We start from the raw sequence: 16,541 nt of genomic DNA, 5'->3' as shown, positions 1-16,541 counted from the left end.
CGAACCAACGACCGTTTGTGTGTCGTCGTTCACGTGTCTGTTACCCCACGGAGGTCCTCCGCCTACATAGGTAACGAGAAACCGTTGACCAACCTCCGGAGGGACGAACGGAAAGAACCAAAGGAATGACTCTAGTTTCACCGTACTATAACGAGGTTATATCGAGAGGTACATTCGTTCTAATCGTATCAGCGTTTCGCGACGCTTTACGTAGAAAATTGTCGATGAAATAGTTTATTCGACACGTAATTTGCAAGCTTAATTTTTCCTAGCCAATGTTGATCGGGTAGTTTTATCTATCGTCTATAGTCTATAGTAATGCATTTCTCGCTACTAGAACATTTTGTCCTGCGATGCTAGAAATTCGATATAAAACTGATTATAAAGGACAATTAAAAAAATCGTGAATCCGTATAAGAATTACCAAATGATCGAAAATCTTCTAAATTATTTTGTAATTTGTAATCGTAACGATTTATTTCAATTCTCCTCTCGACAGAAGAATGTAATATATATAGATAATAAATGTATCGTGAAAAAGGTTAAAAAGTTAAGAGCCTCACGGATTTACAAATTTAGCGCGTCGATTTCCGAAATCGACCATGCCATTCTCCAAAAAATAGTCTTTCGTGTAACCGGCAAGGCCGGAACACGATGCGACGGAGCGGACCGCCTTGTGTTGTCCGTATTTTACTTTGTGCTCGGTGCGTAAGAGGATTATATACTTTCCGCATGGAGACGGAGATAGGTGTTCGTAAACGTAGGCGAAAAGAGAAAGAGACTCGCGGGAACGATCTGAGAGGGCGAGCGTTTACCGAGAGACATAGAACGAGACAGCCATCCGGTATACGAAAGACGCCGCAAGATAGAAGATAGAGAGGGGTGGTGGTTGAACAGGGAGGTAAGTGGTGAGTATGCTTCACTTTTCACGGGGGCGCCATTGTTCCCTATTATCCGGCGTGATTAGTCGATGATGCAGGTAAGCTACCACGGGGGGTCCTATTATACTGCCGGCAGAACTACTCAGTCATCCGCGAACTGCGTGAGTTTCGCCTGGAATATTGCGACCATCCTCTAGCAACGTGTCCTCTGTCCCTCCTCTTCTGTTCCTCGCATTCTACCTTCGTCTTTCAACCAGTTAGACGGATCGGTATTCTTTTTCGCAATGGTCCTTCAATGGCCACCGATGCTTCTTTCTCGTCTGTTTCGGAGCCTGCCACCGAAATCGGTCGCCCCGCCGACCTGCTGTGAAATTTATACTCTTACCATGGGCCGCAACAATGATCGTGGCCTCTGCCGGCCGTTTTTGCACGGCCGATTTGTATTATCGTGCCGAAGCCGCCCTTTATCCCCGAAACGCGAATCTGCTTTGCCGAGTAATTAGACCGTGCGCCGACCGTATCATCGTTCTCTTTCTCTCTCGCTCTCTCGTTCGCTCTGGACAACGTGCACCTGGAAGATCGATCGGGAGGATCGATCGACGACCACGTTTAGCGGGCGACGAGATCGTGGCCGATCTCTGCCGTGGATACGGAAGAGGCTGGTTTTTAGCAGAGACGCTAATTGCGCTGGGAATTTGGTGCAATTGATGAAGCTCGTTTCTCAAATTATCGGAGATTATATTCCACTTATGAATACGTAAAGAGATGATTTTCGTAAATAGCTGCATAGGTATTATACGCGAGAACGAGTTGATTCGAGTTGTTACACCGCGATTGTTCCTTCCGGTTGGATGGCTGTTGTTTCAGTGGGAAACTTAATCGCGTGATCGAACACTCATAACACACGACACCCCCGCGCGTGCATCACAATGGCGGAACGAGACGGAAGAACGTGGCAAGGCGGCGCTCGACAGAGATCGATCAGAGTCGAACAACCGTGACATAATACCTTTAACGAGGGATACACGCAGCTGACAGGTAAAGAAGAAAAAAGAGGTTGGGAGGACGGAGGGAGGGGTGGAGGGAGGAGAAAGATTTCAAGAGCAGCGGTTAGATAACAAGCGATTAACGGCCGGTCACACAGCTTGAAACCTGGTGGATGGGGTAGGGGAGGGACATAATGGCGACGGAGGTAAACGAGGAGCTACCGAAGGTCGTGGAACAAGGCAACGAGAAGAAAAGCCACGGTTCGCCTGCCGGCTCTAATACCTTACATTAAATCCGGAGAGAGAGTAAGCGACTAATTACTTGACGCCGTTCACAGTAAACGCGAATTAAAAAGGAACCGGTGGCTCATTTTTGCGAGCAAGAGGAGAGGAGACGTTGCTTTTGTCTTGTTCGAGATGGAGCGGTGTTGGTGTCCCTCTACTGGTTCCGCGCTACTTTCGCCGAGCTAATCTCCGTGCGAAGACCGATCGAAGCGGACGTCCAGATCCGCCGGAAAAAGGAACTAGCTCGGGGCTCGCCGGCCTGTGCTCGATCTCTCGTGAAAGAACCGACGCAAGAGAGAGATCCTCTCGTCGTCCCGGCCAAACGACCGCTCACTCGAAGAAAATTAAACGGCCGGACACTCGATCGATTCGTTTACCTAGGAATTATTCAAATAAGAGGATATTCTAACTTCGGGAATTTCTAATCTATCGTACAAGGAGGAGGAATTCAAGTCTTGGGAACAGTTGAGGGATTTAATATTATAGAAGCTATATCGGTATTGAATATTAAATGTTCCTAGACGCCTGTTGCACGGCTATCGACACTACCGCTCGATTTTCAATGTTTTTAACGTGTTTGCGTTCGATATGCAAATCGAAGGCTGCGACATTTCATAAAACTGTGGAATGTACGCAAAAGAAACAATTTAGAAAAATATTAAGCGAATCCTTGGAATTCTCTTTTACAAGCACGACGTTAAAAACGCAGGATTTTCATAACATGTACCGATTTATCGATTAAATCGTTAATATTATCTCGTCACTTATGAACGAGAATCGTGTACAACGAAGTATATTTCCAAGAGGAATAGTCAAAAATCGCAATCTTTCTGAATGACATAAACATGCACCCTTCATTAGCCCTAATCTAGCATCGGTGATTACGTTATCATCTGACAAAATCATCGTCGACCACATCATCGCAGGACGAAGGGTGACTAACTAACGTAAGAGATAATTTTTAATTCGGCGACCAGACTAAATTAAAATTGTGAGGACGATACAACGAGAGGGGTGACGAAATGTTGTGGTCAATAATGGCGTTTTCACGTTTTGACCGTCGACGCGGGGGATGCGATCTAAATTTCCGGGACGAACATTGGGGGTAGTGTTAATGGACGAGGGCTAGCGTATTCCCTAAGGACAATCGTGCCGGTCAAATTAGGTAACTTTCGTAAATAGCCCGGGTGTATGGTTTTCTGGTAGGGACGGCACGCCAAGAATTAAAGGTTGCTCATCCGTGCCAACTTTTTTCTTTTCCCGAGGTGTTTCTGTGGCCTCCCAATAATTGGAGTAATTACCGGTATTCTCGATACGCGAGAAACCTAAGAAACGTAGGAAAAGAACGAGGCGTATATCGCTCAACAACACTCACATGCTTAAGTCGATTTGCAGTAATCGTGTGTGTCGCATATTTCTTTCATATTGCATGATTTTCCCGATTGCATATTTAAATTCGATCAAAGTGTAGAAATTAACGACGAATTAATAATTCGAAGCAGCATTTGATATCTTTTTATGGACGCATCATCTGTAAATTTAATTCATCCATTAGTGAACGTAGCAAAATGATATTTTACTAGAAATATTGGTATATCTCGCAAGAATGTTGGTGTTGTTTATATAAATCTCACTTACAACATTGGTGATTAGACGTACAGGTGAATAATTCGTTATAAAGCACGCAAACACGAGCTTTTATATTCGGCTTGATTACCAGCCGAGCAAAAATTATGGGATAAATGAGCGATCAGATGAAAAAGAGGCATCGTTATTTCGTCGGGGGGAACAATGCAAATGGACTTGTTTGCCGGCCGGTGCATTATGATTATTTTAATAAAGGAACATTCACCGTGTGTTCGATGAAAAAAGGGAATTTAACGAAAAATTCACGGACGAGCGCGATTATGATGGTACAATTACGTAAACAATACCTGTGCGCGAAAATAAGGCTGCGGCTCGTTACGATGGCTGCATAAATGTAATATTAATACAAAGGGAACAAAAATTGCCGGACATTTTACGAACGGGGATATCATTTTGCGCGAAAGCGAGTCGATCCATCAAAATGTTCCGATACCCGATTTCATTTAAAACAGCAAACGCACCTCCTCCCCCCGCCTGTTCTCCTTATTACAGCATCATAAATGAACAACAATTATTCGCGATCTCGTGGCGAATACATCTCGCGATTAATTAAAAAAGTTTCCTGCCTGTGTGCGGGGAAAAGTCTCTGCTCTTGCAGCACTAGTCAAGCGAAATAAAGAAAACCAAAAAAAAAGAAGACAAAAAAGGAGAGAAAAGGGAGGAAGGGGATAGGAGAAAAAAAAACGGAAGAAACGAATACATATCACGGCGTTGGTTTTTCGAAAAACTCAATCTTCGATATTCGTTTCACGAGAAGGGGAAACATTACGCTGTATCCATAATAGAACGCGTGCATTTCACAAAACCAATAAAAACGTGGCGAATAAAAGCAACCGAAGGTTCTCGCGGTATTTCGAATCGTATCTGATTCGAACGCGAAACTTCCTTTTAACTCTTTGTGTCTGTACGTTACCGTTCCCTATTCAATACCAGATTATTATTTGAATAAATTCGTAGGAAAAACGATTCATAACACGCTCTGCAGTTCTCATTAAATTTGTATAGAATGCGATAACAATGCTTTTAATGGTAGATAAGGTGCGTTTAGATAATGATAGGAAGGAACGATATATATATAAAAGGGACCGATATCACGTGAAAAATTATTCCCATCGATCTAACTTCCGTCGAAACCGCGACGACTGCGAAGTTCCTGCACATTCCCGTTGCCTTTTTCCGCGTACATTTTCCAGATGTATTTCAGACGGTTCCTCAACAGGATCGGAAGGAAGCCGGAAAAATTCCTCGGACCGAGCGTTTGCCCATCCGAGTCCACGAAAAGTCGTAGTTTCGACCCTCGAGACTTAAGGCTTACACGCACACCCCTGTTAAAATGCGTGTTCGGCATGTACAAACTGTGCAACAAATTTTTGCCAAACGGATTCGCGAATTTGATACAATTCACGTGGAAATTTTTCGGACGATTGAAATCAAGTCGAGATCGGACGATTGTGATGATTAAATTGCGTGTTTAATGGAAATACGTTTAATCACGTGTCGGAAGAGGACTTTGGCCCTTGGCATACCTTATCGATCGGATCTGCACGTAATGCGGCATGAAAAACTAGAGGAGTTCTAAGAGGCCTCAGGGGAACATTAAAGTTAATTGATCTCCTAATTTGAGAAATTTCCACCAGTCCATAAACTCTCAACAGTCGCGTCGACTTTAACGCAACTTTTCGCGTAACCAACTATACGATCATCTTATGATCTTTAACCAATTTCATGTTATCGTAAACGTCGATTGGTATAGTATAAAATGTATCCCTGAACATCGTACTTCCTGCAAAAATTTCAACTATTATTAGAAGACTTGTATCTTTGAACCTAACGCGAATCGGGTTATAATAACTCATTTAAATTGATACTAAATACGATACAGCAAGAGTATGCTACTTATGTACCATTTGATCAAAAGATACGTGCAATTCGAAATTCACCATCTTTGTAAAAATCTATAAACATTCGTAGAACACGGCAGAATTAACAAGGGTAATTCACCAGTATCACGAAAAATCGACCGATGGATTTCAAAATTTCAACAAGCAAAAATCGCTTTGGTTACGAATTTCCTAACAAACATGTCCGTACTGGAGTGACGATTCATCGACGGCGATAACCCGCGCGACAACTCCCCCAAGTATCGTTTCCATTTCGGCCAAGCGCGTTTCGTGGCCGTCTCGCTTTATCCGGCGTTGAGCGGCGGCGGCGGCGGCGACGGCGGCGGTGGCTCAAGCGATGGCGTCCGTTCCCCATTAATCCCGCGAACCGTTCAGAAAACTTTTGAACGCGGCACGCGCGCGTGTGTGCGCGTTGTGCAAAGGCGAAAAGAAGACGGTCCGCGGGTTGGGATTTGCGTTTCGGGCCGTTTCTGGCAAACCGAGCGCGCGGGAGCAACGAGAGGCAAGCACAAGGAGGACAAGGGAGAGGAATGAGACGCGGAGAGACAGACTTTCTTTGCGAAACGCTGAAATGGAAGTCTTGCGCGCGCTCGCGATGATTACGCGCGCGAAAGAAAGAAAGAGTTGGAACAAAGAGAAAGAAGGGAAGAAAGGAAGGTGGAGACGGTACGAGAGGAGCGAAAAAGATAGTACACTACGACCTGGGTCTCCGTGATATTGCCGCCCGGCTAAATGAAACCGCACGTGAAAAAACTCCGGGAGAAAGGTGCAAGAGCGCTCCGTCGACGCTCCGGCGAATCGTCATCCCGACGCCTACTCGTTCGATTTTCTCTGTCGCCCACCTCTATCTCGTCCCATCCCAGCAGCCGCCTGCCACCCTCTCGATTCGGAAAATTCCAACCTTGAGCTGGAACGCGTCGCGAATGTTAAATCGAGCTCGACTCGGAGACGGGCATCGACTTCTATTATCGACCGGCGGATTAATCAACGCTCTTCAGATCGTTCCCGGATTGATTGGTTTACCGAACTGCAAGTGGTTGAATTGGCAAAGGTTTGGTTTGGTTTCAGAACGAGTTTCGTATTGGTCTTGAGTATTTCTTGGGGAACATGCGAATTTTCTGCGCAGAATGCGAGAACGTTGAGTCATTCTATAAGAACGTGGTTTCAAAGGCCATGGAAAATTTCATATTTGCGAATTTTGCTTCGATATTATCACCGGCATTGTATCGTATTCTCTATTCCCCGAGAGGGACTACCAATTTCTTTGATGGTAAAATGTCTTTTATAGCGTTTAACGTGCTCGATTATTTTCTCGGCTAATCGATAAGAAACATGATTATTATCGAGATAATTATTTGAGAAGATAATCTTCGGACCATAGAAACGATCGTATAAACATTTCATGATCTTGTCCGTTCGGGAAGGAGTAACAGGTTCTGGATGGTGAAACGTTTACGTTACCATCTAATGGGATAAATAAAATGGTAATTAATGGGGGATGAATAGATCGATTGTGCATTGAGGCACTCTGGAATGAAAAGAATGTCTGATGAAGTTAGAAGCGTCTCCCTTCCGGTGTCCCTCGGCATAATACCCTTTCGAGTTCCCTTGATGGTATCTCCGAAAGGGGTGGTTTATGACTGCATTATTTGGCGCATGGTTGAGTTCATACGAATGTTATCTCGGCTTCTTGTTGTGAGAAGTAAGCCGACTTTCGTTCTTCGTCCCAGATATAATCTCGAAACCTGGCAAACTTACATCGACAATAAGAAAACCTGTAGCTATTGTAGCAGGAAAATTAACCAAGCGATATTCACCATATGCGGAACTTTGCAATGAAAAATTTCCCAAGCAACAAAAAAAAAAAAAAAACAAAAGGAAGACATAAAGGGCAGGAAACATAACACAGTGGCGAATACAAAAGGAAAACAAAATGCATCTTGGTATCGGGCATTTTTATCCGCTCGCGGCGTTAAAAGACTCGCGATCAAATTTTCCTTCTTTTCCCAGGGCCAGAGGAGAGCCGGCGTCGGGTTGCTGTGCGAGATAAAGACATTCGTGGAAAGCCAGAGCCCTGGCCGGCAAACAGGCCGCTCCATTCTCTGGCCGTCCAAGCGCGGTTGACCGTTGCCAAAGGATCGTTCATCGCGGAAACGAAAACGCGAATCGTTGAACGCGCGCTAGTAAAAAACGAGCCGCGCACACGCTCCTCCACACAACCGAGTAACGAGAAGAACGAGAGAGGGTGAAAGAGGTGGTTTAGGAGGGGGATGAAGAGACATACGAATGGAGAGATGAGGCGCGACAGAGAAACGAAAAGAGATCGAGAGAAGGGGAGTGAGTCGTTGGTTGGTACGAGGGGGGAGGGTGGTTGGTGGCGTTGGTGTGAGTGAGGGAGGGTCGGAGGGTGTGTGAGGGGCGGGGGCGGGCGGGTGGCGCGATCGATCGGATGGCTCTGGTTGCCTCCGGTTCAAAGAAAAGCCGGCGCGCGGAATCGGGTGCGGTAGGTAAAGCGTGTATACGCGCGACATCCGGCTAATCAGAAAATGTAGGAGTGCGGGAGACTAATAGAGAGTGAAAAGGCATCGAATAAACAAACAGCGTGCGGTGAGGATCGGGAAGCACGGGCAGAGAAACGGGAAGACAAGATGAGAAGGAGAGAATGGTGGGTGTGGGACGAGGGGATGATTCGTCGTGCGGAGAAAACGAAGGGAGGAAAGGACGAATTCCTGGCGGAGAAGCAGCTGGTAAGAACCGAGGGTACGAGCGAGAAGAATCGCGCGAGGGAAACGAGACGAGAAGAAAATCGGAAAGAGAAAAGAGGAACGACGAAAGAAGATGGGGGCCGAAGAAGAAGGAAGAGACGGTGCAGGCGAAAATTACTGGAAGAGTGAAGAAAGACGATAGACGAGGCGAGGATGCTCGAGGAGAAACGAAGCGAAGCGAGAGAGACGAGGGCGAGATAGGGCTATTAGGGTTGGGTATAGGCGCCGCCCCGGCTATTAGAGGGTTGTTTCACCCCTACCTCCCTCGACGGTGAAACGCCGCGGTACACGCAGACAGCCGACATATATACACATACAAATGGAGCACGCGTGTCCCCCTGTATACACAGCTACGTGTACTCGCCTCGTCGTTGTCCTCCTCCCTCTCTTTTCGCCGTTGTTTGTTCCTCCCTGTCGGTTTCCTCGACGTGTGATCACACTCACACACGTTAGGCCGCCTCCACGTGTCTAGGCACACGGTCGCGTTATATCGTGTGCACACGTTTGCACGCAGGCGGGGGCGTTTTGTACACGTACACGCGTGGTCGAGTCAGGTTTCCACGGCAACCGGCCGCTGCTTGCGGGAGAGATGCCTTTAATAAGTATCTTCCGTAGAGCGGAGATGGACCAGCCGGCTTTCCCTGTATAAGTGCGCTCACCGCTGCGAGCTTGTGCGCGATCACTCGCGATGCTGAACGTATACGTAAGCGCGCGCGTGTATGGACCAAGTCGTCCGACCGCCGCCGTGCCACTATAACGCACCACCTTTCGACGGTGAAGGGTGGTTGGTGCGTTAAACCATCTCTCCTCTCGCTGACTGGACTGGCTCCGCCAGCGTTGATCCTCTCCGCGTCTCTCTTTTTCTACCATTTACCACGCTCCGCCGCTAATAGAAGGTGGTGAAGTCACTGCTGCGGTTCTTCGTGTGTGCGTTTTCTACCGCTGTCGGAGCACGAGGCGAGTCTCGAAGGGGCAGCAGGGGCAGGGCTAGAGAGGAGGAGTGGGTACAGGACGTTGAAGTTGGGTTGAAGAGAGAAGAAGAGCGGCAGGGGGAGGAGGAGGAGGAGGAAAAGCAAGGCCCGTACCGCGGTTCGTGTGTGCGTATACACACGTGCAGATTTCGAGGGCCGGAGGGTGGAATGCGCGGGGATGGTGATACATCGGTATGCATTTCAGCGGCGGAGCCACCGCTGGAAAAGAGGGAAAGAGGACGCGGGAAAAAGGGCGGAGAAGCGAGCACGAGGAAAGTAGGGGAACCGACACACAGAAGAGATAAAGAGGGTGAGAAGAGCGAGGCGGCGGAGGGACGGCTGGCAGAAATGGGTGGTCAGGGGGTGGAGAAGAGGCGAACGACGCCGGCGACAGCTCGTCTAAATGCTAATAGCTTTATCGACTGGATCTCAAAGTCCCCGAGTTTCGATTCTTGCTCCACCTTCTCTCGCGCGTAGCACAATCCGCATTCCCATCTGCGCCACATTTCCACGCTCTTTACACCAACCGACGGTGTAAGGGAAGAAAGGAAACGACACACAGAACCTTTCCTTTTTCTTCTCTCGGTCATCTTCCTCTTTTTACCATCGTTGCTTCCCTTTTTTCCACTCACCGTTCCTTGCTCGTTTTCCACCTTTTGCTCTTTTCCTCCTTTTGTTCAGTCGGCGTTACCAGTGATATCCGCGATTTTTTGGATGAACATGGTCCACCTCCTCCTCCTCCTCCTCCTTCTCGTTGCCCGTTTGTTCTCCCGTACGCCTTCCGGGTCACCACCCTACATCATCTCTCTGTTTCTCTTCCCTTTCTTTAAACTTCGTTCCTACCAAACTCTTTGGCCCGGATAAACGCTTTCGTCCGTTTTCCTTGTCGCTGAATCGAAAGGGAGGAAAAAGGAAGAAAGGTAAAAAGAACGACGCGGAGAGGAAAGAAAAAAAAATATCGACCGGAAGCATGCGGTATCCGCGTGATGCTGCAACGTTGCAACGCAATCGCGATAAGTGCATCCGAGACGGCTATTAGGAAGCAGGCCTATTAAGGGTGCACCGGAGAGGCCAGATAGAGGGACGGAACACTTTGGAATTTTTTTCGCTTTGACTTGTCGTCTCGCGTCGACAAGCGGGCAAAAGTCGGAGCCACGCGGCTTTTCTGCCTTAAACTCGCGGCCCCGATAACTAGTTAGCCTGATATCGGATCGGTGCAAGGTTTCTCTAGCTACTATCAGAGAGATTGGCTGGCGCATTGTGACCGGGCCGCTGCATCCAGTGGAACGTTAATATTCGTAGCCAGGGTACACGTTCTGATCGCAATGGCAAGTAATACCGATGCGGAACGCGGGCCACAATGGAGCAACCAATCCTTTTGATAGATTCTGATCAAAGACTCGTTGCTGCTGCTCAAAGTATTCCTCCCCTTTGCGGCAGCCCCACCCGTACTCCCGATAACATAACACATCGAGCGTATTCCTCGTTGGAAAAGAAGAGAGTGGCGTAATGCGATTCGCGAACCCGCGAGCTTCCATGCCGAAAACCCACCACAACGGACGATGCTTTTCTCTTCGACTCGCGGTCTCCAACAGAATGCAATGTATGTTTCCGCTTTGGAATAATATTTATTCCGAGGAAACATCACGCCAGAGATTGTCCCGATGAATTTCGAATTTTTAAAACGAGGATTAGTTTGTTCGGGGTACTTTAAAGGATAGGAAATACCGTACGGTAACGCTGTAAGGTAATCCTGTAAGGCAATACTGCAAGGTAATTTGCGAAATGTTGTGTTTTCTTAAGGGAAGATTCGAAGATAAAGAGGAAAATTAGGGGAAATCGAGGGAAGATTGTGTTCGTTTTTGAGCAAATCGACGACCCCTAATTCGAGGTAATTCTAGATTGTCAGGGGCGGAATTATCGAGCTAATTTTCCAAGTAAGAAGGCTGCAGTAAATACTTTATCTTAGGTATCCGTACTCGGGTATACAGAAAATCAATGATGAATAATCGCAAAGAGTTTTAACAAGGTTTAGACAATCGCCAGGTAACGGAGCGGAAGATTCTTGGATATTCTGTCGGAGGAGCTTTAATCTCAAATATTAACGTGTTTCCTTTGAAAACAGAATTTTATGACTAATGTATTGTATCTATTCCACAAACTCTGCACATCGCTCAGCACGGTCCATCCTTTGTACTGCGATGCCTTTCCAAAGCAAAGAACCATATTGGCTTACCATAACCGAGAGACCAGCAGCCACGGACACAAAATCTGAACCAAACCTTTGGATACTTTGTAAATCCGAATCAGAAATCAAATTTCAGCCATCCCCTACGCTTTTAAAAGAAACAAAAAGGAAACAATCATCGTCTCCCCGACGTAGAGGCAAACAAATCATGACCATCTCCAATTAACGCGACTCACGAGATAACAGTTCGGTGGGCAGATATTCCAGTAGAAATTCCCTTCGTCGAATTAGCGAAGTTGTTACCGATCGCGTGGCTCACCGGCTCGCTCTCATCGGGTTGAAATGGTCGCGTGGCCACGAGGGTACTTCTAATTACCGATAATAGCGGTAAAGAAGTGCTACGGGGGTTTGGTGGTGGTAAAAGCGGTAGAACGAGGAACGAGACGGAGAAGGATAAAGAGGATCGCGATTCGCAAGCAGGAAGAAGAGAGTACTATTGGACGGGGGTGGTGTTTCGATGGGCCCCATCGAAGAACCCTTCGGTTATTCGAAACAACAAAGACCCGCCGGCACCCTCTCTACCGTATCCGCTTCCCCGGCAATCATTTACTCTTGCTGGAGGCCATCGCTCGTCACAATGGCCAAGTTATCCATCCACTCCGGCTACTTGCCCGGGAAACGACCATCGCCCGGGGCTGGCACTCGTCTTCTCCATCGCCTCCGCTAGCTCGCTTTCCGCACGCCACCCGACAGAGGAAAACAAACACACACCTACACCCCTCTCGATCTGTACACCTATCCGCCTCGCGGCTTATGCACAACACCGACGTATACCTTCTGCGAGAGTTACTTTGCGCCGCGAGATTGTTCCGAGCCACTCGCTAAACGTTCCCGATCCTCCGCCGCGCTTTCTAACGATCGTCCGCTGTGTCGTCCTTTTCTTCAAGCCGTTCCCATTCAGCCTCCTTGCCAGTGCGATCGTCTCTTCTACACGGTGTTCTATGCTTCGTTACGAGTCGGTCCGACATTTTGGAATAGATATCTTAATCTATGAAACAAGTATCGATAATTGCGTTGCGTACGATGACGTCCATGATGTTGCTACTATGGCGCTATATTCTGCGAATCGTATGGAGCTCAACGTGTATAGTCATGAAAGGAGTCACAGGGTAAATCATAAAGTTAAACAAGTTCGATCGCAAACTGTTTTTCAGGGAATAGTTTCACGATGGAAACTCGTAAGATTTCGGAACTAACTGTACGGTATTTGCCGCTAATAAATTTAGAAAGTAGGAGAAACAAAGGCTTCGTCTCGTTTTGCGCGTCTCAATTAGCCCCCTGACTTGCTTGCTTAGAACAGCTTTCATAAGTAATTTGCTTATCTACGAAGATATACGCTGTTACTTCGTAAGCGTTATATTCACAGTGTTTCGCTTCTAAAACTTTTCCACCCTTCGGTGAAATTACTGGCTGGCTCGAGGAGTAAATTTTTGCCGCGCAGCTATCGCATTATGAAGCTATCAAGGTTTCAAAGTAGCAAGCTACGATCCAAGCGTTCCACTAAATCTCCCGTGTTCTCAGCCAAAAGAACTATCGTGAAAATTATAATATAAACAGGAAAACAAGCATGTTTTTTTCTAAGGCAGTTCGAGGAACAATGGGCGGCGCGTCGGGCGCGCGCGGGGGATGAAAAATGAAACGTCGCCGCGTCGCAACGCGAACTGATTACTCCGCGGTCGACCGGTCGCAACATTTTTATGCGCATTTGCGTGGATTATTTATTCAGTCGGTGGATGTGTTCGTTAAACGCAGAACAGAGAGTGTGGCAGGTTCGCGAAACCTGATGCCGACGTCGGCGTTGTCGGTTCGCGATAACTGTTTGCGTGTTTAAACACAACGCGGCCAGTTTTCCTTCTACTCTGTTCGATGTTAGAAACCTTACACGCTCCCAAAGCTTCTTGGAACAGACTAATTACACCTCGCGATTGTCCTTCGAAACAAATGGACATTGATCCTAATTACTTTGACGGATCTTGTATCGTTTCTACCCGCTTTTCAATGGGAAGCAAAGTGTACAGAGTCGGATCATAGTGGTAAAAATAGTGGAGTTTGATTTTGTTTGTAAAAAACTTGCTTCTGTTCGCCGGTTATATTCGATTTGTCGAGTGATAAAGTTGCACTCGCTTGCCATATTTCTCTCAGAAATGCTTCGTTCGTAGAACCACGTTTGCTCTAATAACGTCGAAATGTATTTCGTTTAACGCGTTATGATCTATGAAACTAAAAAATAAACTAAAAGATAAATACCAGAAGGAAGCCAATGCTGCCAAATGAACATATTTCAACCGATGCTCTAGCCAAAATCTACAGCTATCGTCGTACTTTCAATCCTTCAAATAACTATCCATTCGAACTATCTAAACGATTTTCGATAACTCTTTCGCCGATTTAACCCCGCGAAGACATTCTTAATTTCCGTGATCCAGCAAAATCGGTCTGTCGGGAATATTACTTAAAAATTCAACATCGACCACCGCGGCAATTTCATCCTCCTATCGAACCGGGTATCCTTAACAAGCAAATGGAAACAAGGAAAAAAGCATCTAGCAAAGAAGAGAGCAGATGCACGGGTGGGTTCTGTACATTCAGAGATACATTTTAGTCAAACTATTTCCTCTTTGGTAAAGGCAGCCTCTCTCTCTCTCTCTCTCTCTACCTTTTCACTCCTTTTTGCACGAGAGATGCACTTATTAGACGGTGGTTGTATAAAGCTTGAAACGCAGTTTACAGTCGGCAAGAGGGAAAGAAGGAGAGACGGAGAGAGAGAGAGAGAGTGTGTGTGTGTGTGTGTGTGAGAGAGAGAGAAAGAGGAGGTTGGAGGCCAGTTTAGTTGGCAACAAGAACAGCCGAAACCACACGTACTTACACATCGCTTCGATGTGGGCGATATGTAGTGTGGCGCGGAGAGAGCGGTTAGCTTCAGCGTGAAACTGACCTCTCTCTGTGCAACGGCCAGACTGTTGCAGCGGTAAACTGCACTTTAGTACTATGGGCCAGCTTAAGCGATATTGAAGCGAAACCCTTTATACACTTAAAATATTTAGCGTCATTATGAGGCGATCGTTCACGCACCGACGCCGTCGACGGCTCCGATAATACCCGTCCGGAATCGCTAGCCGATTTTGCGGACCAGCTTTTCCGCGCGGATCGATCTTCGCCACGATTGAACCCGCCGCGCTATACTCCATACGTGATTCCATTTTGAAAAATGTATCGACGTGTTTATCTCCATCAACGCGCGATATTCGCGCTGCGTTAATCTAAATACAGGTTATAGACCGTTTACACGAGCGAAGTAACAATGGAACGATATTGGGATTGATTTTTACTCGAGTTACGATTGGACGAAGCAAAGGGAACCAGTGTGCAGATATTGCGGGTGAAAGAGGTATGGTGAAATTGTGCAATCGGCTAGGTGTTCGATTTATATGTTTACTTATATCGGTTCGTGAAAGTATTTCACTTTCGCAATAATAATAAGTTGGATGAGATAACTCGAATGTGGTTTTGCAAATAAATTCTAGGAACAATGAGTTATCCGATTGTCCTGTTCGACGAAAATCGACGAAATCGTAAGATAGACAAGTGTATAGCGTACAACCTGTAACTCGTCAATTTATTAATATCGTTTGCTGCTAAACTATCGTGCAAGAAATACAAAAATTCTGATAGAGAGACACAAAGATTGATTTTTACTCGCGTTACCGATAACACAAGAGACACAGGCAAGGGACGAGTGAACGTGGAGTCAGTTCAGCGTAAAGTATACGAATGGAAACGTTCAGCTCAAATCGTCCACTGTCGAACTAAACCAACTATTTCGGACACGTGTTGAACCTAGACCAGCAGGTTCGAAAATTCGAGTGATCATCGATGGAAAATGCGGCGGTAGGATATCCAAAGGATAGCCACGGGTGTGCCATTAAAAGGACGAAAAGAAGTCCCAGAAGGGATATTGTACCGGGCTTTACGCCGACCTACGGATAGATGGATGGATGATGTCGCACCTACGACACCCACGGACCCTGGTGTTCCCTGGTTTTGCTTCGATGAGCCCACATGTCGCCGGCGAGGAAAGGAGACGAGTCCTGGTGGTAGTCGCGCCCCAAATGGACCATACTGGAAATGTATAGAGCCGCTCTAATAGGAAGCAACCGAGCGCCAAGTGGTTTACCCGGCGGGGTGCACGCGGAGAGAGGGCGCGGCCCGCCTATCTGTCGGCATTTATCATCGATTAAATTGTAAACGCCGCTATCCCGTGTCCATCGGGGCCACTATCTGCGTCTATGGAACGCGTCGCTGAACCTGGAATGGACTTTCGAGTAAATGGTGCGCGAGGCGCAAACAGACAGAGAGAGAAAGAGAGAGAGAGAGAGAGAGAGCGAGAGAGAGAGAGAGAGAGATTGCCCGGTTGTAAATCGGCCGCGAAATCGTTCACGTTAATGCATCGCGAATTTTCCTGCGGTTCCCCGCCGTTCTTTGCCGATCTCGTCCCTGATTTCAATCGGGACTGCAACATTTCATCGGGCTCCTCGCCTGAAAGACGAGAATTTATCCTAGCAAGCATTTGGGAGATTCGAGATTCGAGAAGTTGAAGTTACAACGAGCAGAAGTTTTTTTTATCACTTTTGTAGGGCTAATCGTGGGCTGAAAGGATTGCCGTGGAATTTTTTCCGATAGATGCTTTCTTCTAACAGATTTTTTCACTTGAATGACAAATAAATAGATAAATAAATAAATAAAGTAGTAATTCGATGAATCGAAGATTTTCGGAAACCTCTGTTGTCACATGATTTCTCAGATTTTTTATACAATTTTAATCGAGATATGGAATAGCAGATGACCAGTGTAACGTAC

The sequence above is a fragment of the Bombus bifarius genome, unplaced genomic scaffold (genome assembly GCF_011952205.1).
Source record: "Bombus bifarius isolate JDL3187 unplaced genomic scaffold, Bbif_JDL3187 scf7180000007992, whole genome shotgun sequence".
NCBI classification, from domain to species: domain Eukaryota; kingdom Metazoa; phylum Arthropoda; class Insecta; order Hymenoptera; family Apidae; genus Bombus; species Bombus bifarius.
Note: the sequence above shows the minus strand (reverse complement) of the source record.